The sequence below is a fragment of the Scyliorhinus torazame genome, chromosome 20 (assembly GCF_047496885.1).
Source record: "Scyliorhinus torazame isolate Kashiwa2021f chromosome 20, sScyTor2.1, whole genome shotgun sequence".
In the NCBI taxonomy this organism is placed as follows: Eukaryota; Metazoa; Chordata; class Chondrichthyes; order Carcharhiniformes; family Scyliorhinidae; genus Scyliorhinus; species Scyliorhinus torazame.
Window position 1 is genome coordinate 9,477,772 of NC_092726.1, and position 25,287 is coordinate 9,503,058.

Below are 25,287 nucleotides of genomic sequence, written 5' to 3' on the forward strand. Positions count from 1 at the left end.
TTCCTCCCTCCAGATCCGGAATCCGACCCAGGATGCGTTTCATAAATCCGGCATCATCCCAATTCGGGGCAGAGACATTCACCAGTACCACCCGCACCCCCCTGCAACCTACCGCTCACCATCACATATCGACCTCCATTATCCACTACAATATTCATTGCCTCGAACGACACCCGCTTCCCCACCAGTATTGCAACCCCTCTGTTCTGCGCATCCAGCCCTGAATGAAAGACCTGCCCTACCCATTCCTTTCTCAGCCTAACCTGATCTGCCACCTTCAGATGTGTCTCCTGGAGCATGACCACGTCTGCCTTCAGTCCCTTTAAGTGCGCGAACACCTGGGCCCTCTTGACCGGCCTGTTCAGGCCCCTCACCTTCCAAGTTATCAGCCGGATCGGGGGGCTACTCGCCCCCTTCCCCCCCTGCCGACTAGCCATCTCCTTTTCTAGGCCAGCCATGTGCTCGCGCCTCCCGCACCCTCCAGTCCTCCAGGCGGCGGACTCCCGTCCTGACTACCTCTCCTACTTCCAGCTCCCCTTTGGCCAATACAACAGCAACCCAGTTCCCTCCCCTCCCCCCCTGCCTCCCGCTAGATCCTCATCTAGCCATTTTGCTCCCCCTATGACACTCCCGTACGTCAGCTGACTCCTGCTGACCCCAGCCCCTCCTGCCATTCCATCGACCCCCCAGTGTGAGAATCCCCCCACCCCCTGGCAGTCAGTTTGCGCTCCTCTCCAGCACCGCCCTTCCCCCCGGCCCCTCCCCCATCCTTCCCTAACGCAGGAAAAAGCCCACGCTTTCCTGAAACGGCCCCGCCCCCCTAGCGCAGCTCCTTTTTGCGGCCTTATACCAACTCCCCATCCCCGGGCCTCCACCCCCCCTCTTCCTTAGCCCGGTTACAACCAGCCCTCTTCTTAGCCACCTCCGCACTCCAATCTTGGTAAATTCGGATCTCCGTGTTTTCCCACCTGCTGCTCCGCTCTTTTTTGGCCCATCTCAGGACACACTCTCTGTCCATAAAGCGGTGGAACCTCACCACTACAGCCCTTGGCAGCTCATTGGCTTTGGGTCTCCTTGCCAGGACCCGATGAGCCCCATCCAGCTCCAGGGGCCTCGGGAAAGCTCCCGCACCCATCAGCGAATTGAGCATCGTGCTCATATATGCCCCGGCATCGGGACCCTCCACTCCTTCAGGGAGACCCAGAATCTGAAGATTCTTCCTCCTCGACCTATTCTCCAGGTCCTCAAATTATTCCGCCCACCTCTTGTGCAGTGCCTCGTGCGCCTCCACCTTCACCGCCAGGCCCAAGATCTCGTCCTCTTTCTCCGAGGCTTTTTGCCGCACCTCCCGGATCGCCGCCCTTTGGGCCTTCTGGGTCTCCACAAGCTTCTCAATCGCCGCTTTCATTGGCGCCAGCATTTCTGTCCTCAGCTCCTCAAAGCAGCGTTTAAGAAACTCCTGCTGCTTCTGCGAGCACGCTGCTTGGTCTCCACCCGCTGCCATCTTGCTTTTCCTCCCTCGTACTTTCCGCTGCACCAGGATCAATTTTTTCACCACTCCACTCCTGGTCCAATCCATATAATGTCGAGGGACCCTTGCTGTCACCTTCCCACACTGGAAGCCGTCAAACAATTGCCGTTGGGGCCCCTCTGAAGAGCCCAAAAGTCCGTTCCCGGCGGGAGCTGCCAAACGTGCGACCTACCTAGGCATAGCCGCAACCGGAAGTCATTTCAACTAAAACATAAACTTTCTTATCTCACTTCTCTCCCACTCTATTTTCTTCTCTTCCGTTCCTTCTTTATCTGATGGCAGTGTCTCACCTGAGACTTCAGTTCCGTAGATGCTCATAACACTCATTTATTTATAAACCTCGACATTGATTGTTGGCAAGCATTGCCATATGATACATCTCAGCTGATCCCAGTGCTTGGGAATGAGTTACAGGCTGAAATCTTTTTTTCCTTTTTTTTTGGTGGAAGCAGGCTCGATGGGCCGAATGGCCTCCTCCTGCTCCTATTTTCTATGTTTTTAAAAATAAATTTAGAGTACCCAATACATTTTTTCCAATTAAGGGGCAATTTAGCGTGGCCAATCCACCTACCCTGCACATCTTTGGGTTGTGGGGGCGAAACCCACGCAAACATGGGGAGAATGCGCAAACTCCACACTGACAGTGACCCAGAGCCAGGTCGAATCTGAGACCTCGGCGCCGTGAGACTGCAGTGCTATCTACTGAGCCACCGTGCTGCCCCTACAGGCTGAAATATAATCACTAAGAAGGGGTTGGGGGTGCTGGGGGCAGACGTTGAGTGGTTTATAATGGATGCTTAAGAAGGGTGGCACGCTGGCACTGCTGCCTCAGCGCCAGGGAGTTTGGTTCGATTCCGGCCTCGGGTGACTGTGCAGAGTCTGCACATTCTCCCCGTGTCTGCGTGGGTTTCCTCCGGGTGCTCCAGTTTCCTCCCACAGTCCAAAGATTACCCCTTAGTGTCCAGGAAGGTGCAGGTTAGGTGGGGCTACGGGATTGGGGGGGCGGGGGGGGGGGGGGAGTGAACATAGATAGGGCGCTCTTTTGGATGGCCGGTGCAGACTGGAGGGGCCGAGTGGCCCCCTTCTGCATGTAGAGATTCTTTGATTCTATGATTCTCATGAGTAACAAGCTGGATTTAAACTGAGAGTTAATTATGATTTATGTCCAGAACAGTGGATATGGAGAAATGAGTACAGGCTGGATTCAAATTGAGGGATTTGGATGGTTCACGTACAGAATAATGGATAACTGTGAAACAGACTGGAATTTAATCGAGGGTCTCAGGTGTTTTATATATAGATGGTTTGTAATAAAGGATACCTGGTTGTGAGCTACTGTCTGGAGTCTAACTGAGGAGTTTGGATCATAGAATTATGGATACCCGCTGGAATCTAATCGAGTGATTGGTTTACATGGGTGATGATGGTATTATCTTGGAAATCCTTTTAAATATCCTTCAAGGTGAGTTGCCTCTTGCGTTTTTGAAATGGAGCTATTTAGGACTATTATAAATCACAGAGCAAGTGACTTTCTGTTGTTGGGGTACCCGTAGATAGCTGGGTTCACTTGACGGTCTCTGTGCTGTTGTCAAATCATTGCCAGAGAATAGAAAAGTCGAAAATATGACAGTTCACAGTCTTGTAAAATATGAAACTGCATAAATTTACATGCCATGATGAGTTTTAACATGTGACAGCAAAAGCCTTTTTTGAAAGGTGCAATGGACAGTTTGATACTGTCACTGTCATTCCTTTCACAATACCGTTGCAGTTTGAGTTGAATATTAATCAGCGAGCATTTGATGGCATGATCTGAAGGCGAAGAAAAGAATATGAGTGAATTTTAATACAGTTGGAACAAATTCAGGTTCCTTCAGTTTAAGATCCTGTACATGTTGGAGGATTAAATACTGTACATTTCCAGGAAAAGCTTGTATCAGATTATTTATCTCTCAAGAAATAGTGATCCACATAATGAATTACTTTTCGGGTGCAGTGATTTTTATAATGTTGCTCAAATTCAAATGTTATTAATGCGCAAAACCTCACCAACAGCAATGGTGAATTGACCTGTTTTTTGTGGTGGTATTGGTTGAGGGAAGATGGTTGCCCAGGACATTTTCTGCTCCATCTGTCATGCCATGGATTCTTTAACATCCGCCTGAATACGTACTAGGCCGACATAGGCTGGAATTCTCCGGCCATTGGGATTCTCCGTTCCTGCCGTCAGTGTAACCCCACCCGTGGGTTTTCCGGCAACGTGGGGTGCTTCATTGGGAAATGTCATCGACAAGCGGCGAGAGTAGGGAATCACGCCGCCACCGACCAGCGCACTACCCAGCGGCTGGGGGACCGGAGAATCCAGCTTCCCATTTAACACCTCACCCCGAGGTGCAGCATGAGTCCTTTTAAACAAGCACCATGCTCCATTTACACTACGTTGTGTAATATTGTACAATTGTAGCACAAATATACTACAGTTATATTACTGTAATAATGCACAGGAGGCAGGGGTACCGTCACTACACCAGTATTTATTTGCAATAACTATATCCAACAGCAGCTCCAAACAGTGCTGCTAGTATTCCAGTCAACTGGTTCACAAAGCCTACACAGGTGCTTATATGGGCCCCCTAGCTGAGCTATCATTGAGGGAGCTCATACTCCAACTGGCCAACCAATAATGCCAATTGGAGGTCATTACAATTACACTGAGCTTCAAAGCGCAATTTTTGAAATGTTGCAGGCGATTGTGCTTGGTTTAACATCCCGGGCAGGATTCTCTGATCCTGAGGCTAAGTGTTGGCGCCGTCGTAAACGCCTTTGTGTTTCTCGACGGCGTCAACATGGCCTCAGGAGCAGCAATTCTGACCCCTACAGGAGGCCAGCGCAGCACTGGAGCGACACACGCCGCTCCAGCTGCCGATCCCCGGCGTCAGATGTGCAGCGTGGGTCTGCGCATGCGCAGTGGCTCCCTTCTCTGCTCCGGCCCCGACGCAACATGGCATAGGGCTACAGGGGCCGGCGCAGAACAAAAGAGGCCCTCAGCCCGAGAAGCCGGCCCGCCGATTGCTGGGCCCCGATACGGGACAGGCCACAGATGAGCCCCCCCGCCATCTCCCGGGGTCGACCTCCCCCCTCCCTCACCAGGCTGCCCCCGGATGGATCCACGCCCAGGTCCTGCCGGGTAGGAGTAGGTGTGAACGGCTCCGGCGGGACCCGGCTTTTTCTCCCGGGTGGAGAATTGTCGGGGGGCCGCTCGGCGCCTCGCCGACCGTGCCGGCACCAATGGCGCCGATTCTCCGCCCTCCGGTGAATCGGCGGACCGGCGTCGGGGCAGCGCGCCGCGATTCGCGCCCGTCCCAGCGATTCTCCGGCCCAGCCCTGGGAATGGTTATCAGGACAGATAAAATATGCAGAAAATGGATCTTGATCCACTTGCTCTCTCGAGTCATCTGCAGTTCTTTCTTCCAGAACACACCCTCTGCTTTTCTGGCTTTGTTTTTTTTTGCAATGTGTGACCCTCCCCTTTCTTGTTGGTGGCAGATTGTTCAGCCACCAGAGCCCAACACACTGGACCTCTCGCTTGATTCCACAGCTCTCACCCCTCTTTCAACAGAGTTCTTCAAAACCAACTTCTTCATGTGAATCTGCAGTTACCTTCTGGGAATTCTCTTCAGCTTCCTGCTCATGGTGCCCAATGCCCTGTGAAGTGCTTTGGGAATTTATTACTTGGAAATTTCTGTATCCGTGCAATGGACTCAGGTGGTATCCTTAACAGCAGTTTTGCAGCTGAATAGATCTCTGTTATTGCACTCATTAAATGGCTCTTGTTAAACTTACATCCAGTTGATGAAAGAGAAGTCAATTTTTACTCAGTTTTAGATTTATTCACCAAATGAGACATTCCAAATATAAAACTCCTAACTCCACATCACCACTGCCAAGAAGTGCCTCTTTATACTCTTTTGAACAGTCAAATTAACCAATGAACAAATGGTCAGACCCTTGAAAGCGGTATGTTCATGTTATTTCATAGAATTTACAGTGCAGAAAGAGGACATTCAGCCCATCGAGTCTGCACCAGCTCTTGGAAAGAGCACCCTACCCAAGCCCACACCACCACCCTATCCCCATAACCCAGTTACCGCACCCAACACTAAGGGCAATTTTGGACACTAAGGGCAATTTATCATGGCCAATCCACCTAACCTGCACATCTTTGGACTGTGGGAGGAAACCGGAGCACCCGGAGGAAACCCACGCAGACACAGGGAGAAGGTGCAGACTCCGCACAGACAGTGACCCAAGCCGGGAATCGAACCTGGGACCCTGGAGCTGTAAAGCAATTGTGCTAACCACTGTGCTACCGTTATTGTCAAAAGAAAGTCAAAAAACATGAAAGCAAACTTATCAAATCAGAACTTCATGATGCACTCTAACCCCCGTGGTGCCCACCAGTCGTACTGCTGGACACCATGTGCTCCCTTGCCAGGAACACCCGGGCATGGCTATAACCTTATAAACAAGTAATTATCCAACGAGTGCCCCCATCTGTACACACTTAACCTTAATTTATACAATCAGCAATAATTCACATCCACCCATTCATTGGGATTGACATTGAGTCCTGGTGTAAAATGGTTGATTGGGAGTTGGCTGCATGTTTCAGTCCACCCACATGGCTTTGCTTTGACAGCACGTTAGAGGCCTCTAGTTGAAGTGAAGACATGAACCCTTTTTCTTGGCAATAAGAATATTTTGTTTTTGTGCCAGAATTTGTGATGGATATTTTTAGTTTTAATAAAGTGAGTTCATCAAAAATAACTGTCCCCAGTTGACATTGGGAGTGAGATTCTCTGGCTCCCCCATAGCGTGTTGCTCTGGCCGGTGGTGGCCCGCTGTTCGCTGGCAGCAAGATCTCCGCTCCCACCGCTGCCAATGGGATTTCCCATTGAATCCAACCCACCCCGGCAGGATGCCCGCAGCAGGAGTGAGCTGGCCTACCAGTGTGAACACCCAGAAAATCTCGCCCTGTGGAGGGAATGCAGCTGAGTATTCTTTATCCCAAACCACGGGGCCATTTATGGATGCTTTGGTTTCTGATATTTTCTGTTTATGGATGTGACATGCCTGCTATACTGGCTATAATTAGGATGAAGAAGTGATGACTTGTGGAAAACTAGCTCCCCATGAGGAGTTGGAGAAAAGGTTTTGTGTCCCTCAGGCACACACTAAGCCATTTCTGAAACAAGTAAAGCAACCTCTGGCAGACTGGACTCGGCACTCATACCTGTTCTTCCAACGACTTGCTGATTCCACTTGGATTGCATATCATTACTTGCCTGAGCGGCAGCATTTTTTTGACTGAACTGAGTTGCCACGGTAGGGTTCGGGTCAGAAGGAAAACTCTTACAACAGCTGGGCAAAATGGAAGGCAAAGAACCAGACTTCCTGTGCTAAAGGTTGGGTCCTGTTGGCGAAGTTTGTGATGTGTTTGGTTTTCACATACATGGATAAAGGACCTCAACCGAGATTACTATGTACATTCTAATCAGATCATAGAATCCCTCCATGCATAAGGAGGCCACTTAGCCCATCGAGTCTGCACAGACTCTCTGAAAGAGCACCCTCCTCGGCCCAATCTCCCATCCTGTCCCTACAACTTTGTAACCCCACCTAACCTTTGGGCACTTTGGGCAACTTAACAGGGCTAATCCACCTCACTTGCATACCTTTGGACTGTGGGAGGAAACCGGAGCACCCAGAGGAAACCCGCGCAGACACGGGGAGAATGTGCAAACTCCACATAGACAGTCACCCGAGGTTGGAATCAAACCCGGGCCACTCGCACTGTGAGGCAGCAGTGCTAGCTACTGTGCTGCCAGATATGTTGGACAAGTTGTATTTTGAAGGAATCTGGATATTCTGACTTCAGGAACAAGAGTGGTGTGATGAGAGAGGTGTGATGATAATGATGATTTTCTTGAACGTACTACAATACAAAAGATCCTAAATATTATGGCTCGAAAATATTGGGCTAGATTTTACAGAATGCAGTGGTCCCTCTATTGCTGGGAAGGGGAGTGCTGGGGGAGTCAACCCACGGTGCCCATCATTGCCCCAGGACCAGCATTTAAAAAATATATATTTTAATTCAGGTATTTGAAAATTTTCATAAAAATAACATTCACAATGACATCAACATGGTATAATAAACATTCCCCCCCCCCCCCCAACCCAATCTTCACACACCCCAACTATAAAACAACAATCCGGGCACCCCCCCCTTGGAATACTGCATCTGCTGACATTTTAATTTCCCCCGAGAAAGTCGAAGAACGGCTGAACCCGACCAGTGTCCCTCTTAAGGCGAACATTATCTTATCGAGACTGAGAGACCCAGCCATGTCACTAACCCAGGTCTCGACACTCGGGGGCTTCGAGTCCCTCCACATCAACAAGATCCGTCTCTGGGCTGCCAGCGAGGCAAAGGCCAAGACGTCAGCCTCTTTCGCCCCCTGAACTCTGGCTCTTCCGACACTCCAAAGATCGCTACCTCCGGACTCAGCACCACCCATGTTTTTCGCACCGTGGACATTGCTTTAGTAAAACCCAGCCAAAACCCGCTAAGCTTTGGGCATGCCCAAAACATGTGGACATGATTTGCTGGGCTTCCCGCGCATCTCGCACACCTTTCCTCTACCCGAAAAACTTGCTCATCCTAGCCCCTGTCATGTGTGCCCGGCGAACTACCTTACATTGTATCAGGCTAAGCCTGGTACATGATGAGGAGGTATTAACCCTGTTAGGGCATCCGCCCATAGACCCGCCTCTCTCTCTCCTCCTATCTCCTCCTCCCACTTGCCCGTAAGCTCCTCAACCGGAGTTTCCTCCGCCTCTGAAAGCGCCTGGTAAATATCTGAAACCTTCCCCTCTCCCACCCAGGTATCATAGATTATCATAGAATATCATAGAATTTACAGTGCAGAAGGAGGCCATTTGGCCCATCGAGTCTGCACCGGCTATTGGAAAGAGCACCCTATCCAAGGTCAACACCTCCACCCTAGCCCCATAACCCAGTAACCCCACCCAACACGAAGGGTAATTTTGGACACTAAGGGCAATTTATCATGGCCAATCCACCTAACCTGCACATCTTTAGACTGTGGGAGGAAACCGGAGCACCCGGAGGAAACCCACGCACACACGGGGAGGATGCGCAGACTCCGCACAGACAGTGACCCAAGCCAGAATCGAACCTGGGACCCTGGAGCTGTGAAGCAATTGTGCTATCCACAAGGCGACCGTGCTGCCCCTGGGGGTACTGGAGACTACTCTATCCTGTATCCCCCTTGGCGGCAGCAGCGGAAAGGCCAGCACCTGTTTTCTCAGGAAGTCTCACACCTGCAAATACCTAAACCCATTCCCTGGTGGCAATTCAAATTTATCCTCCAAGGCTTTCAAGCTGGGAAAGCTCTCATCTTTCAATAGATCCCCCATCCTTCTAATTCCTGCCCTTTGCCATCTCCGGAACCCACCATCTAGCCTACCCGGTACAAATCGGTGATTATTATAAATCGGGGTCCAAACCGATGCTCCCTCCACTCTCTTATATCTCCTCCATTGCCCCCAGATTCTCACAGCTGCCACCACCACCGGACCTGTCGACTATGGGCCGGCGAGAACGGAAGAGGTGCCGTTATCAGTGCTCCCAAACTGGTGTCTTTGCAAGACGCCGCCTCCATCCGCTCCCATGCTGACCCCTCCCCCACTACCCACTTCCTAATCATGGCTATAATCAGCCGCCAGTAGTAATTGCAGAAGTTCGGCAGCGCCAACCCACCCTCCCCCCAACTACGCTCCAGCAACACTTTCTTCACTCGCGGGGCTTTACTCGCCCATACAAAGCCCCAAATAACCTTATTCACCTGCTTGAAAGAAGCCTTTGGGATGAAGATGGGGAGGCACTGAAAGACAAACAGAAATCTGGGGAGGACCGTCATTTTCACGGTCTGTACCCTCCCCGCCAGTGATAGCGGGAGCAAGTCCCATCTCTTAAAGTCCCCTTCCATTTGTTCTACCAGCCGGGATAGGTTTAACTTGTGCATTGCCTCACATTCCCAGGCCACCTGAATTCCCAGATACCGAAAGCTCTTCCCTACCATTCTAAGCGGCAGCTGTCCCAGTCTCTTCTCCTTTCCTCTTGCCTGGATCGCCAACATCTCGCTTTTCCCCATGTTCAATTTATAACCCCGAAAAATTGCCAAATTCCCCCAGGATTCGCATTACCTCCCCCATCCCATCCAATGGGTCTGAAATATGCAAGAGCAGGTCATCTGCGTAAAACGAGACCCCTCCACCCCAGCAGGGGGTTCCGACTCATATAATTTACGATAGAAATCCTAAAACACCTCGTTCACCCCCGCAGGGTCCAGGACAGTATTCCCGCCTCTACTCTTTACTTTACCTATCTCCCTGACCTCCTCCCTTTTCCTGAGCTGGTGCACCGACATTCTGCTTGCCTTTCCCTCATAAATCGCCCCAATTGCCTTCCTCAACTGTTCCACCGCTTTTCCTGTAGTCAACAGCCTAAACTCCGCCTGTAACCTCCGCCGCTCCCTCAGTACCTTGCGTCCGGGCCTCCTTGTATCTCCTGTCCCCCTGGAGTATCTCCTCCACTAACCTATCCCTCTCAGCCCGTTCCGCCTTTTCTCTGTGGGGCCCCTATCGAGATTAATTCCTCTCTGACCACTGCCTTCAGAGCTTCCCAAACCGTCGCTGCGGAGACCTCCCCCGTATCATTTGTTTCCAGGTAGTTCTGGATGGACTTGTTAACTCGCCCACAGATCGTTTCGTCCGCTAGCAACCCGACATCCAGTCTCCACAGCGGGCGTTGCCCTCTTTCCACACTAACCCATAGATCCACCCAATGCGAGGCATGATCTGACATTGTGATTCCCGAGTACTCTGTATCCACCACCTCCGGTATGAGCACCCTGCTCAGAACAAAAAAGTCGATGTGAGAGTATACCATGTGGACATGTGAGAAAAAGGAAAACTCCTTCGCCCTTGGCCGTGCAAACCTCCATGGGTCTACTCCCCCATCTGTTCCATAAACCCCTTCAATTCCTTTGCCGCAGCCGGCCTCCTCCCTGTCCTGGATTTTGACCGGTCCAATTCCGGATCAATGACTGTGTTAAAGTCTCCTCCCATGATCAGTTTATGTGACTCGAAGTCTGGGATCTTACCTAAAACACGCCTCATAAATTCCACATCGTCCCAATTCGGAGCATCACAATTCTTCCACTTGCTGCTCCGTTCCTTCTTGGCCCACCACAGAATGTGTTCCTTGTCCAGGGATCGGTGAAAGCGTACCACCATGGCCCTCAGCGGCTCGTTCGCTCAGGCCTTCTTCATGGGGCTCTGTGCGCTCTATCCACTTCCAGGGGCCGAGGAACGCCTCAGCCCCCATCAACTTCTCCAACATGTCCGTCACATAAGTCCTCGCATCCGATACCGCACTACCTTTAGGGAGGCTCACAATTCTAAGATTCTGTCTCCTGGACCTGTTCTCCAGGTCCTCCAGCTTCTCCTGCATTCTTTTCTGGCGGTCGTTCATCATCTCCATCTTGGTCTCCAGCACGGTTATGTACTCCTCGTGCTCGGACACCTTTTTCTCCATCTCCTAGATCGCTCTCCCGTGGGTCTCTTGATTCTGCACAACTTGATCAATCGAAGCCTTAATCGGGTCCAGCGTGTCCATCTACAGCTTGGCGAAGCAATCTTCAAAAAACTCCACCAGCTGCCCCGTCGACCACTGCCGTCTCCCCGTGGCCCTTGCTCTCCGCCATGCTTTCCCAGGAAACTGCAATAATGTTATTTCTCCCTGGACTTGCCTGACACCAACCCTGTGGAGATGCAGCTGCCAAGCTTCCTCCAGGGGTTAACAAAAAAACAGCAGAACAGGATGAGGCTCTTCAATTGCCATTAATTGACCTCATACGGGGTCAATAGGTGCATGGGCAGTTCGACTGCCCGACGGGCTTCCTGCTACCTGTGAAATTTCAGACAAGTCAGGGGCAGGTGGCGAGGCAGCGGGAAGAGAACCCACTGGATTTTACAGTCATATCCCACCTTCAAAGCCAGCAACAGAGACATATCACGCCTGCCCCATTACCTTTTACTGCGAGAATTGTTCTTTTCCTGCCCTCTTACACTGGTTCCGCCTGTCTGGGAACCTGTGGATCTGTGGTGTCACGCTTAAATGGCCAAATTTCACCTGTGAGTCAGCGTCATGAATGCTGGCAGATTACACAAACATCAGCATGTCTGAGCAGAGCCATTCCAACCCTCGCTCAGCACCCATTCTTTTTAGTACAGGCCACTGGAAGCAGAATCAGAGGCCCTGGCTGATTGCTGTCTAATATTGCAACCTGCCTGGGATCAGCAAACTCAAGAGAGAATAACAATCAAACCTGCAGGTCTCAAGATCATGCTGATCAATTCAGTCCCTCACTAAGACATGCTGTTAAGTAATAAGACGTGCCGTTAGTTAATTTGGACATTCTGAATTCTCCCTCCGTGTACCCGTACAGTCGCTGGAATGTGGCGATTCGGGGCTTTTGACAGTAACTTCATTGCAGTGTTAATGTAAGCCTGCTTGTGCCAATAAAGATTATTATTATTATATATTAAATTATAAGCTGTCTTTATTTTCATTCCATCCAGTCAGGCATTTGTTGCCTATTCAGAACCTCATCTCCAGAAGGTGGTGCTTCGTGAACCACGACAGTCTGTGTGGGGATGGTGCAATTCATCTACAATGGTAGAGGTAGGAATACCAGGATTTTGACCCAGTTGCAATGAAGGAACAGTGACATCTGTCAGGGTGGGGGTATGTGACTTGGCAGGGAATTTGAAGGTGGTGGTATTACCATGCACCTGTGGTCTTTGTCTTTTGAGGCGGGAGAAGTCACATGTCTGAAGAACCCTTGACAAATAACTGCTGCGTATCCTGTAGGTTGCAAATCCAGCACCATAGTGGCGGATAATGTTGACGTTTCAGCTGGTGGATAGGGTTCCGGCGAAAGAGAACAATTGAAGCTGACTGTCCCAGCTAATGAATTTCATTCATATTAGTTTTTGATTGTCTGAAATCAAAATTGACAATGTTAATTGCTTTGTAGAGGTAGGATGCTGGTTAATATTTTTCACGTCAGACCCTGCTGTCAAATGTAGTCCTGAATTATGTTCACATCAAAAATCTCTGCATATATCCTCTTGCAATTCTATTAGTGGCAATAAATGCAGGTCAGGTTCATGTCCAGTATTGATTCTTGACAATATTGTTTGGTTAAATTACCCTGTTTATTGCTAATAACATTACAAGCCTTGTGTTGCATTCTCTCGGAGCCCAATCTGGAATGTTGACAAATAAATTGCTAAATGCAATCCTATTTTGCCTGTTCTGACAGTTCAGATTAAGAAAAGAGAAAGACTTGCATTTATGGACCAGATTTTAACTTATTCAGGAGACTCCATGGGGAATGGGGGGAGGGGTGGGGGGGGGGGGGGGGGGGGGGTGTAATGGCAACCTGGATGCGGTTTCAGGATTCCCAACCCCACTCCCGACCTGGTGGGCTTCAGTGTGAGGATAGACATGTCCTAGGGTTGCATGTTATGTGGGGGGGGGGTACCCTTTATTTGGGACGATGCTCAGTTCACCAGCAGTCCTGCCACCACCAAGAGCCCTTTAGTGGGCACTGCCAGGACTGCAAGCAGGCCCAATAAAAAGCACCATGAATCACGGGCCAAGGTGTGGCTGGGCATGAAATATTCGAGCAGTTTAGTGATGGGGAAGGGTTAGGGATGGTGGGTTTTGGCAAGCAGGTGGATAGGAAGAAAGGAAGGATATTATCTTCGGAGTGGTCTTTGCCGTGATGCACAATGTGCACCCTGAAGATATGGTGTGTAAATAAGCATTATGCAATTGGCTGAAGACATCAGAGAACCACCGTTTTCCCTGGGGCTCAGCTGTTAACAGTCTAATGGAGTTTTGGATTCTCAGTCAAGCGTAATTGTGTATTCTTGCATCCTCCAAAAAAATGGCACGTTATCAATGAATGACTTTTTTCTTTGTAGGTTTCTTTTGTATACATTTTATTGTTACTATTGGGTTGGGTCTTCAGTGGGTGAATGGGCATGAAGTGTCATACCTTGGCATGGGGGTATGAGGGTTCATAAGGGGTGGGTGTCGGGCATGCAGTGGCAGAAATAGGGTATGGGGGAATATGTGGGGGTGAGGAGGGATTGAGGGCTGAGGGCTACAGGATCTTACTTTTTCTATGTAACTGGGATGAAGGCTCCCAGCACTGAGGCAGACCTTTTAAATACCCCATTTTGCACTCAGCAGCCCTTGTAGCTGCCTCTGAACCATTACCCTGTCGGCTGGCTTGACTGCAACCACACCCAACCTCAAACTTTCACCCGAGGCAGGCAGGCTGTGCCATGAATATTCCTGACTCCCACTGCCTGCCTTGGGGATGAAAATACAGCCCGATGTCATGGGCTGGATTCTCCGCACCCCGACGGCGAAATTGCGTCCGGCGCCGGGGCGGAGAATCCACTTCGGCGCGCAAAATTGGGACCAGTGCCAGTTCCCCGATTATCCGAGTCCCAAAAAGCCACATATGGCCTACCTGCGGCCCTGGATGGAGGTCCACCCCGCCATTCTCTGCTCCCGACCGGCCGAAGTCCCGATGGCATGGATCTAATGTGGTCCTGCAGTCGGGATTCTAGCGTGGCGGCTGCAGGCTCAGTCCGCGGCCGCCATGGCCGGGGGCGAGCCGACCGGAGGGCAGGGGGCCTGAAACGGCACCGGACTAATTTTGGGCGAGAGTTCCAGGTCGGGCGCGCGGCCGATCGGGCGCACTATTCGGAGGGTCCAACATGGAGCACGATGCGGCCTCTGACCCAGACGTGCGGGGGCCGTATCTGCAGCAAAAGCTCCAAGCTTCCCGACAGTTCACTGCTAGCGCCCTGCAGAGCTATGAATATGTGGCCCTTTCACGCCAGTTTTTCGGTCATGAAAGGCCACAGATTTTATGACGGCGTGGGGACATAGTCCTAAAAACAGAGAATCCAGCCCCACATCTTAAGTCAGCTCCTGGTTGTCCAGCATTTCCAATTTCAAGTTCAAATCCTCAACTTTTCCGACCTCTGTAATTTCCTTTGCCCTAAAGCCCCAGCCCAGAACTCTCCGCTTGCCTGACTCTCGCTGTTCCACCCTGGCACCCTTGCCCTATCGTTGCCGTAAGACAGCTAAGGCACATACTGCCCAATTCTCTGCACCCTGATCACCCCTGTTCTTCCTTTGCGATTATTATTAACACTCATCTCTTGGACAAAACCTTTGGTTAACTCTCCGACTTCTGTCTGATCAAACTCTGTAAAGTTCCTTGCCATGTCTTTCCACTGTGAGGTGCTAAGTAAATGCAAGTTGTTGTTTTCTTGTAATTTGTAGCTGAGGAGTATCAGTCTCATTGGCCAGTCCTGTAAAGTGGAAATACATTAATTCCGGACATTAATAATAACTTCCTTTCAAGTGCACCAATTATCCTTGACAACTAAAATTTGGAATTAATCCTTTGCAAGATCTTTTCTCCTCCTCCAAGAGACAGGACTGTCTCCTGATAGTGCTGTCAAGTGCACCCATTAGCCCTGAGCTTACTGAGGTCCTTTCATATTCAAATGGAAATTTTAGAAGGTTAAAATCAGGAGTTGATTGTCAATTTATTATCAGCATGTCCTTACCACTTCTCACAGGGGCTACTGAATTCATTAAGTTCTGTGTAAACGAATGCTCACACCTTCTAGTGGAGCAAACGTAATATGACATGGCTGATGGGAACCATTCCACATTAAACCGAGAGCAATTGCTCACTTCTAAGATGAAAGATTTGGGAAGGCCTTCTGTTTGCCTTCTTTAAAATTATTAGTCATTTTCGTGTGACGTCATTGACAAGGCCCTGCTGTTCATGTCAGGGTGATGATACAATTCTGTGACTTACTAGGCTACTTGTAAAGGTGCGTAAGAACTAGAATTACCACACAGAACTGGATAGGACTGCAGATTCCTTTTCTTAGAAGTACATTTGTGAACCAGTGGATTTTTATAACAATCCAACAACTCTGTGGTCACTGATAGCAGCTTTTCTCCTGTTTTTTTTAGTTGGATTTAAATGATCAAATTGCGATTGTGGGATATGAAGTCATACCCCAGGCCCAAGCCTTTGATTTATCATCTGAGCATTATAACCGCTACACTGGTATACCCTGGCCCTCTGCTTTCCAGTTTGTGCTCTTAATTGCGATCTTGGCAATCCTGCTGTAGCGTGTTGTTAGGTTGGCCGCGAAGGACATGGGGATCATCAATAGATCTCCCCGTGGGCTTGGCGGAGTATGAACTTCCCTCTTGAGCGGGTCGGTATTCTGTAAATTCCCAGGCTTAGACTTGTGCGCTATAAGCTGCAGCACTGTTATTATGTAAATGGGAGGAAACGGTGCTGGAGGAATGGCCTTGGCGAGATTATTAAATGTGCATGTGTGGAATATTGAGTGAGAATTGTGGCTCAGCGGGAATTTTTGCGAGATTTAGCAACCTGTCGGAATGTAGGAAAAGGAGAAGAACATTTAACCTATTCTGGCATTCATTGGGATCATGCCTAATCTGTTATCAGACTAGTTCCACATCCTTGTCTTTGTTTTTTCTTCCTCAGTACCTTTGATTAACAATCATCCATCCAACTCAGTTTTAAATTGAATTTTAATTTAATCTGACATCAATTGCCATCTGCACAAGAGTGTTCCAAACTTGGGGATGAGTAACTATAATGTGTTAGAATTCTTTACATTGGTGAGGTATTCTTAGAAAAGGTAATGCTGATGGGATGAGACATGATTTGACTGGGAAACATTCCTGAAAGGAAAGACAGCGGACAGGCAATGGCAGGCACCCTTGGGCGGGATTCTCCCAGTCCCGCGCCGGGCCGGAGAATGCCCACGAACGGGCCATGCCGCCCCGACGCTGGCACACAGTGCGGAGAATCGCCGCCATTGGCGCCGGCGTGGTTGGCGCGGCGCAGGTCATGAGCCGCTCTACGCGGCTGGCCCGCCGAATCTCCGACCCGGATGGGCTGAGCGGCTGTCGGAAAAGAGCCGAGTCCCGCCGGTGCCGTTCTAACCTGCTCTGGGCCGGCGGGACCTCGGCGTGTAAGGGTTCGTTGGCGGCCTGTGGGGGGGAGGGGAGGTCTGACCCCGGGGGGGCCTCCGATGTGGCCTGGCCTGCGATCGGGACCGACTGATCGGCAGTCTGGCCTCTGTGGCTGGGGGCCTCCTTTCCTACGTGCCGGCCCCTGTAGCCCTGCGCCATGTTGCGTCGGGGCCGGTGCGTTGAAGGAGGCCACTGCGCATGCGTGCGTTGGCGCCAGCGCTACTGCGCATGTTCTCTTTGGCGCCGGCGGAACTGCTCATGCGTGGATCCCAAGGTGGCCAGTTCGTGCCGGGATCTGCAACTGGAGCGGCGTGAACCGCTCCAGTGCCGTGCTGGCCCCTGTAGGGGCCAGAATTTGACGTGGGAGCGGCCCGTTCACGCCGTCGGATTTTACGACGGTGTGGACGCTCTGCTGTGGGATTGGAGAATCCTGCCACACTCCAAAAATTGTTTATTTCTATTTGGAACAAGAGTAGAAAGGGGCTGTGGTCAAACCATGGCTGACAAGGGAAATTCGAGATAATAGGAGATTCAAAGAGAGGCAAACAAGTTAGCAAGAAAAAGCAATAAACCTGAGGATTGAGAACAGTTTTAAAATTCAGCAAAGATAGATAAAGGGATTGATTAAGAAGAGGAAAATGAAAGTAAGCCGGTGGGGAAACATAAAAACTGACTGTAAAAGTTTCTACAGGTACGTAAAGCGAAAAAGATTGATTGGAAACGATTATAGGCCCCTTACAGTCAGAAACGGGGGAATTCATTTTTTAAAAAATAAATAAATTTAGAGTACCCAATTATTTTATTTTTTTTCCAATTAAGGGGCAATTTAGCGTGACCAATCCACCTAAGCTGCACATCGTTGGGTTGTGGGGGTGAAACCCACGCAGACACGGGGAGAATGTGCAAACTCCATACGGACAGTGACCCAGGGCCGGGATTCGAACCCAGGTCCCCAGTGCCGTAGGCAGCAATGCTAACCACTGTGCCACGTGCCGCCAGAAACAGGGGAATTCATAATCAGCGGCAGTCGTGTGTGCACGGTTGACGCGGTGCCTGTCGAGGGCCATTGAAAACGGCCCCCGCGGCGATTCTCCATGGCCGACGGGCCGAGTTCCCACTGAGTTCCACCACCGTGGTTCCAACCTGGACTCAAACTCACGGCGGTGGTGGCCGTTCTGGTGGGGAGGCGGGGGATCAGACTCCAGGGGGGGCCTGCACGACGGCCAGGCCCGCGATCGGGGGCTACCGATCAGCAGACGGGTGCGATCTGGAGGTGGCCTACCTCCTTCTGCGCAGGCCCGCTGTGTGGCTCCGCCATGTTGCGCAGCGCTGGCGCGGAAACGGCCACCACGCGCATGCGCGGACCAGCACCGGTCCTGGGGCTAAGTGTTGATGCCGTCGTAAACGCCGGAGCGTTTTACGATGGCGTCATCTGGCCCCTAGGAGCAGCGATCCTCATCCGCACAGAGGTCAGCAACGCACTCGAGTGCTTCACACAGCTCCAGCTGCCGATATGGGCGCCAGCACGGCCGCTGCGAGTTCACGCATGCGCGCCATGGCCGGCACGAGTTTGTGCATGCGTGTGAGGTTGCCTTCTCCGCGCCGCCCCCCCGGGCTAAAGGGGGCAAGGGATAGGGGGAAGGCAGGATCAGGGTATTGAACCTGATGATCAGCCATGATCATAGTGAATGGTGGAGCAGGCTCAAAGGGATGAATGGCCTCCTTCTCTATGTGTGTATGTTTCAACCACCTTTTACATGATTGGTACCAGGTGGAAGAAAGACGTGGGTGCAAGGATGCTCCAAAAGTACCGTATTGTTCGGATCATTAGTTTACTGCTTCCCGGCCTCAACACCAACCGGAACAACCCGAGACCTTAACCACTGTTCACACGCTTGGTCAGCAGACAATAGGGCTCCCGGAAATGGGGAAGCTGTAAGTTGGTGCTTGGGCAACGGTATTCCCGAGTGGTACACAGCTGGCTGGGTGGTTCACAGCAGTGGGGTCTACGCTCAGCCCAATCCTCGGACCAAGGGAGACCTCTCTCCTGTTTGCCAGATTTTCCATGGTCCTTTACTGTCTTCTATTCAGCCATGGCTATTTACACATCCTCTGGGCAAGTCTTTTGTTTCGGTGACCAGTCCTTCTGTCATCCATTTTCCCTTGCACCATCATCCCTTTTGTCATTTAATGACTTCTGCCCTTCAGTGGAGGAGAGCAGGTGCTCCGACTTTTTTATCTTTCAGCAGCAGAGCAATTTTTTCAAAACTAAATATCTCCTGACACTGAAGTCACAGACCAAATAAAACAGGAGGTTTTCCAGCATATTTTCTGCAGTTTTGAGTTCATTATGGTACTTTCTCCAAAGGAACAAAACACTCTAATTCATCCCAACAATTAAAACATGCTGGTTAATGTAATGGTTTCAGGACAGAGCCCTTTGATGAATCACTGCAGTTAATATACATCTATATCGTGGGGCCGCACGGTAGCCTTGTGGATAGCACAATTGCTTCACAGCTCCAGGTGCCCAGGTTCGATTCTGGCTTGGGTCACTGTCTGTGCGGAGTCTGCACATCCTCCCCGTGTGTGCGTGGGTTTCCTCCGGGTGCTCCGGTTTCCTCCCACAGTCCAAAGATGTGCAGGTTAGGTGGATTGGCCATGATAAATTGCCCTTAGTGTCCAAAAATGCCCTTAGTGTTGGGTGGGGTTACTGGGCTATGGGGATAGGGTGGAGGTGTTGACCTTGGGTCGGGTGCTCTTTCCAAGAGCCGGTGCAGACTCGATGGGCCGAATTGCCTCTTTCTGCACTGTAAATTCTATGTATCAACTATGTATGTAGCAGCTGAAGGGTCTAACTCTAATTTTTTAGACCATGCCCCTTTCTTCCCAGAATCCTCAATTATCAAAAATAGTTTATCATTGCATATGCATTTCCTTCCCCACCACATAGTCATAGAGTTTGACCCATTGTGTTTGGACTGCCATCAAACACCTGTCTATTCTAAATCTATTTTCCAGCACTTGGTCCGGAGCCATGTATGCTTTCGCATTTCAGGTGCACGTCTAAATGCTTCGCGAGGCTTGCCACCACTCCCAATCTTTGAGGCAGTGAGTTTATCACCTCTGGGTGAAAAAGAGTTTTCTCAAATCCCCTCTAAATCTCCTACCCCTTACCTTAAATCTATACCCCATGTTTATTGATCCGTCTACTATGGAGAAAGATTTCTTCCTCATCTAGCTCTGTCCCTCATAATTTTCCACAACTTAATCAGGTAACCCCTCAGCCTTCTCTGCTCCAAGGAAAACAACCCCATAACCAGCCTCTCTTCACAGCTGAAATGCTCCTGCCCCAGCAGCATCCTGGTGCATCTCCTCTGCATCGTTTCTCGTGGAATCACATCCTTCCTACAAGGTGGCGACCAGAACTGAACACAGCACTCTACCTATGGCCTAACGAGTTTTATGTATAGCCACCCTAAGCTCTTATAGTCTTTGCCTCAGCTAATAAAGATAATAATTGATGTCTTGAAACCAGCAATGAAATGACTGCTGAATATTGAAACACCCAAGGAATACAATAACGGATGGGACTAAAGAAATTATCACTTATTTGAGGTATGACAAGAATGGCGATGTCTGTGGACCACCAACAGGATACCTCAACAAGACACAGCATCATTAGGGGAAGAATAAGCTGATGGGAGGTAAAAACTGAGTCATGGGGCTGGATTCTTTGGCTGCGCCCGCTGCAAGTTGCCAGGTTTCCAGTTGCCAGGAGGGAGTGGCTGAAGAATCCTGCTCATTCACAATTTGGCTCTGGTTATTTTAGCTGTATGTAGGATATCCGTTAAACTTGTTTGCCAATCCCTCCGTCACTGACTCAGAGGGTTTCAAATAATTTGGGGGAATTTGGTGCATCAAATTAATTGGTACCCTCAGTGCAATGCTGAGGGAATGCTGCAGTGTCAGAGGTGCCATTGTTTGAATAAGCTCACAAATTGGCATTTCAGATTGAAGATAAAGATCACGTGGAATTTTTAAAAGGAGGAATAGGCAGTTCTACTGAGGCCTTTGGCAAGCAGCATCCATCAGCTGGCGTCACATTGCTGAAGATGTTGTGCTTCAAGATGAAACAGGGCGTACTCATTCTTCTGGCTCCATGCCGTTGCAGAAGAACAGAAACATAATCTGCTGTGTTAACCATTGAAGGTTACCATTGAATCGTAGAATTTTGCAGCACAGAGGGAGGCCATTCGGCACATTATGTCTGTTCCACCTGAGACCGTGCTGCTCAGCTGAATCCCACTTGCCAGCTCTTGACTCCTAGCCTTATAGTTTCTGGTCTGCCAATCACACATTCAAATCGTTGGCAAGTAATTAATCTCAGCGTTGATAATGGGATTGTGTATGAAAATAATGTTTTCCTTTCCCAACGTGGTGGCAGTCAAACATTTCAAAGTGACTCATCACTTTGGGACGTCACTGAGAGATGCAACAAGTGCGATATAAACGTATCGCACGTTATTTTCTTCTGTTTGTTACGAAACACGGAAACCGAAAGGTGTGTTTTCTGTTGAAAGTGTTTATCCTGAAAGAGTGGCTGCTTTGTATATTTTTGTGGCTTAATTTTCAAGTCATGTTCTTTTCTTAATATTGCTTCAGAAAGATTATAAAAGATTGTATGATTGAAACTCTCTGAAGGGTTAAGTCTAGCAGCAATAATTTGTTCCTATGTTGACCATTGTAATCGGCTGTGATGATGTGTCTGAATTCATACTGAAGTGTATAATCAAAGAAATGCTTTGGAATGCAAATAGCTACTTGCAGAGGAAAATTGATCTTGGGTAAGTGATTGTGACATTGAGGCATTATAATTTGAAAATGTCACATTTGTCACTTCTCTTCATTTGAAATGTTTCACGTGGTTCAGATGGAAGAAAGCAGAAAATTTCATTTGGAAATAACCGAGGGGGAAAATGTGCAATTTTTTTTTCAGATAGTTTCCTTGTGACTCACTAAGCGTGCCCTGAAACCAGATTGCTTTGGTTCAATATTTTATCTCTTGGCTCTCAGCTGTGAGGTTATGACAGCGCAACAAATGTTATTTGTCAAAAGAAAACTGCCATCAAATTTCAACACTGTTACGTGGTTATGCATTTTAGGTCAGTTTTTTCAAAAAATTCTATAACAGAAGGACCAATCTGAAGGAAGAACTGAACCAACAAGAGATTACAAGCAAGATTATTGTGATGAATCAATCACCACATCACAAGTGATTGGCTCTGAACAGATAGTCATAGACAAAAATGGTCATTGCCAGCTCTCCCTAGCCACATGCCACTTTGATAATTGTTATAGATGATGAAAATCCATGGTTCCAAACGCTTAAGCCAAGTGTTTGTTTAGCCCATCATCACGTGCCCTCCATTAAAGGGCCAATGTCCATCATCTGAAGTGCTTGTCAGCTGTTCTTGTTGGGGAAAGGGTAGAGTGGTTTCTGACAATGCCCTTTAACTGCCCTCAGTCTGTACATAGCATACCCTTGCAGTATGATATCGTCCTGGAGGATGACAGGCGGCTGAGCACTCCCCGCAGATGTGACTGTGCATTCACAATGAGGGTCTTAATTAGACTCAAAAGAACCATGTCCTTTCACCCACAGTCTGGCTTCTGGTAGTTTGCGTCCAGTGACCTTGACATTAAATATTGACCCCAGTCCTTGCACTTATGTCATGAATGGTGCTTTGACTGTCATAACCAGTACACTGGGACCATTGAGGCTTTTAGGTTCTATGTTACTCTTACTCAGCAGCTGTGGTCCTTGATTGCTGCCGTACCTTTTTTGCACTTTCTGCATTGCTTCTTTTTATACAAGCCATAACTATGCAACTTTATGATCACTTCACTGCTTTGAAATAGATCCCAGTGTTTTGTTAGCATTTGTGATTGCTTTGGAAATCGAAAATCTGGCATTTGATGATTTATTCACCTCTATCTCGAGACCCCTTTGCTCTTCCACTCCACTTTTGGAGGGTGTGGGTAATGTCTTTATTTTTGCTACCAAGATGCAACACCTCACTATTTATCAAGGTTAGTCTGAATTAGACACCTAACAGTCCTGTTCTGACTTGTCCAGGAAGCGCAAGGACAGCATTATATACAGACATACGAATTAGACGCAGAGGTTGGCCATTTGGCCCCTCCAGCTGATCTGATTGTGGCCTCAACTCCAGAGCTGGGATTTTCCAGTCCCACCCGTGGCAGGACCAGTTGCAGGTGGGCCGGACAAATGAGAGATGCAGCCAAACATCTATTGACTTTGGACAGTGGGACCGGAAAATCTCACCTGATCTGCCTGCCCCGGTAATCTTTGACTCCCTTGTTCGTCAAGAATCTGCCTTTAAAATATACATTGACCTTGCATCCATCGCTTCCTATGGAAGATTCTTGACCCTCTGAATGAAAAAGACCCCTTACTTTTCAGTTGTGTTCCCTTGTTCTAGTCACTCCCACAAGGGATCACCCTCTCAACATGCACTTTGTCAAGCCTCAGGATTTTACATGTTTCAATAAGATCACCTCTCACTCTTCTAAACTCCAATGATACAGGTCCAGCCTGTAAAGTCTTTCCTCAAAGGATAACGCCCCCATCACAGGTACCAGCCAAGTGAACCTCCTCTGAATTGCTGCTCATGCATAATGCATTCAGATTGTTCATTGATCAAGAAGACCAAAAGTGGACACAGTACTTTGAAAGTGGTCTCACCAACGCCCTGTACAATTGGAGCAAAACATCCCGACTTTTATCTTCCATTCCTCTTGTAATAAATGACAACGACTGCTTGACTTGTGCCAGGAGATCCTTTAATAAGAGTTGAATGGGGGACAATGTCTATTTTCATAATGCTTTACTCGCCTTTGAATTTTACAACAAAATATAATTTGACTGCTGGAGCAAGTCTTAAAAATTGTGCTTGACTTTAAATCCTGACTTAACGAATAATGAAACTCAGCTGCTCTCGACTTCAAAATGCCCTGATTTACGACAGATAAATCAGATTGGTGACTAAAGCCTTCTCTTCAAGGGGAGAGTTATTGAATCGGACTTTGATTATGACTCAAATAACGCATATTCAGTGCCTTAGAAAGTGGTGGTAAATCATCTGTAAACTCATATTAGTCAGACTGCCCCATAATGTTTGGGTTAGTTTGTACTTCTTCTGCTTGAGTTGTAATGCTTAAAGCCTGTGATTAATTCACAAAGCAAAACGCAGATGAACTGTAAGAGTGGGCAAAAATTAAATACGTTGAAAGGCAAAATAAGCAGTCGTGCACCTCCCAAAGTACTGCCAGTGAGTCAGATCCATCACCTAAAATTAATAACGGCAACAGAAAATGATGGAAATGCACAGCTGGTCAGTCGATATCTGGGGTTAAAGAGCATTCAGTGATCAAAGCAGGATCTTCCCTGAGGAATCTACCCTCCTCAGGTAGGGTGGCTTCCTTTGACTGTTTAGAATAGAGCCCCCTCCTTGAATATCTCGAATGGGAACAATTCCTCAAGATTCAAGGTGGGTCCCTGGCAGAGAATGTTTTAGTTGGGAACCTGCCTCAAAACTTCTGAGGTTGCAGCCTTTCGACAGTGTTTTGACTTGGGCCACTCCTCATTGTTTTGGATGAAACTATTGCTCAGGACAATTCCAGAGTGACCATCATTTTCATGAGAGAAAAAGAGCCAATGTTTCGGTCCAATGACTCTTTGTCAAAGCTATCAGACAGAGAAAGTGAGAAATATTTATACCGTGGAGTGAGAATGAAAGATGAGTCATAGCCACAGAAACCCAGGGAAAAGAGTGTTAATGGCAGCCCCCAGAGAGAACAAAAGGCGTGAAAGAGCTGAATTACACAGATTGCTGGAACAGGAAAAACAGTTATACCACCTTCTTGTAATTGACATTGCTACAAGGTTCAGCGTACTGATTTGCTTCATTCATAAATTCCATTCAAGCTGGGCCTTTCTAATTGAGGCGAACTAGGTTGTTAATTTATTTCAACTTTTACATGCAAATTGAATAACAAAATGACGCCAATCAATTAACTTTATTTTGTTGGGCACTGACCCATAGCTGCTCATTTGCTGAACTAATAAATTTCTGAAAGTGTTCTATTATGTAAAAAAAAAAGTGCTTTTTGCAGAAAGGAAACAAGACCAAACTGAAATCTCGACCCGACTGCCCATATCTGCTCCTCCCATCGAGGGGTTTAGGCTTGATTTACTCGGGGTCTGTGACTTTGTGATACCTTTCCATGAAATGTTTGACAGTTCTCCTCTGTATCCTTTCATGATTGGTCCTGCTCTGCTTTGGGAAAGCGTTACTGCTCAAAATGCAAGGATGTGAGTCAAGAACTCAGGAAAGCTTAATTCATCAACAGTCATATTTGTACGTCAGTCCCTTCGCTGTATTCTATCAGTCAACTC

General features: G+C 48.7%; 1 long non-coding RNA gene across 1 annotated transcript in view; it reads left to right on the forward strand.

Annotated features, from left to right (window-relative positions):
* Positions 1–12,271: 12,271 nt before the first annotated feature.
* Positions 12,272–25,287, forward strand: part of LOC140396736 (uncharacterized) — a 178,745-nt gene continuing 165,729 nt past the window's right edge. The window contains exon 1 of the long non-coding RNA XR_011936607.1: positions 12,272–12,365. This is a non-coding gene — a long non-coding RNA (uncharacterized lncRNA). The remainder of the gene's footprint in view (positions 12,366–25,287) is intronic.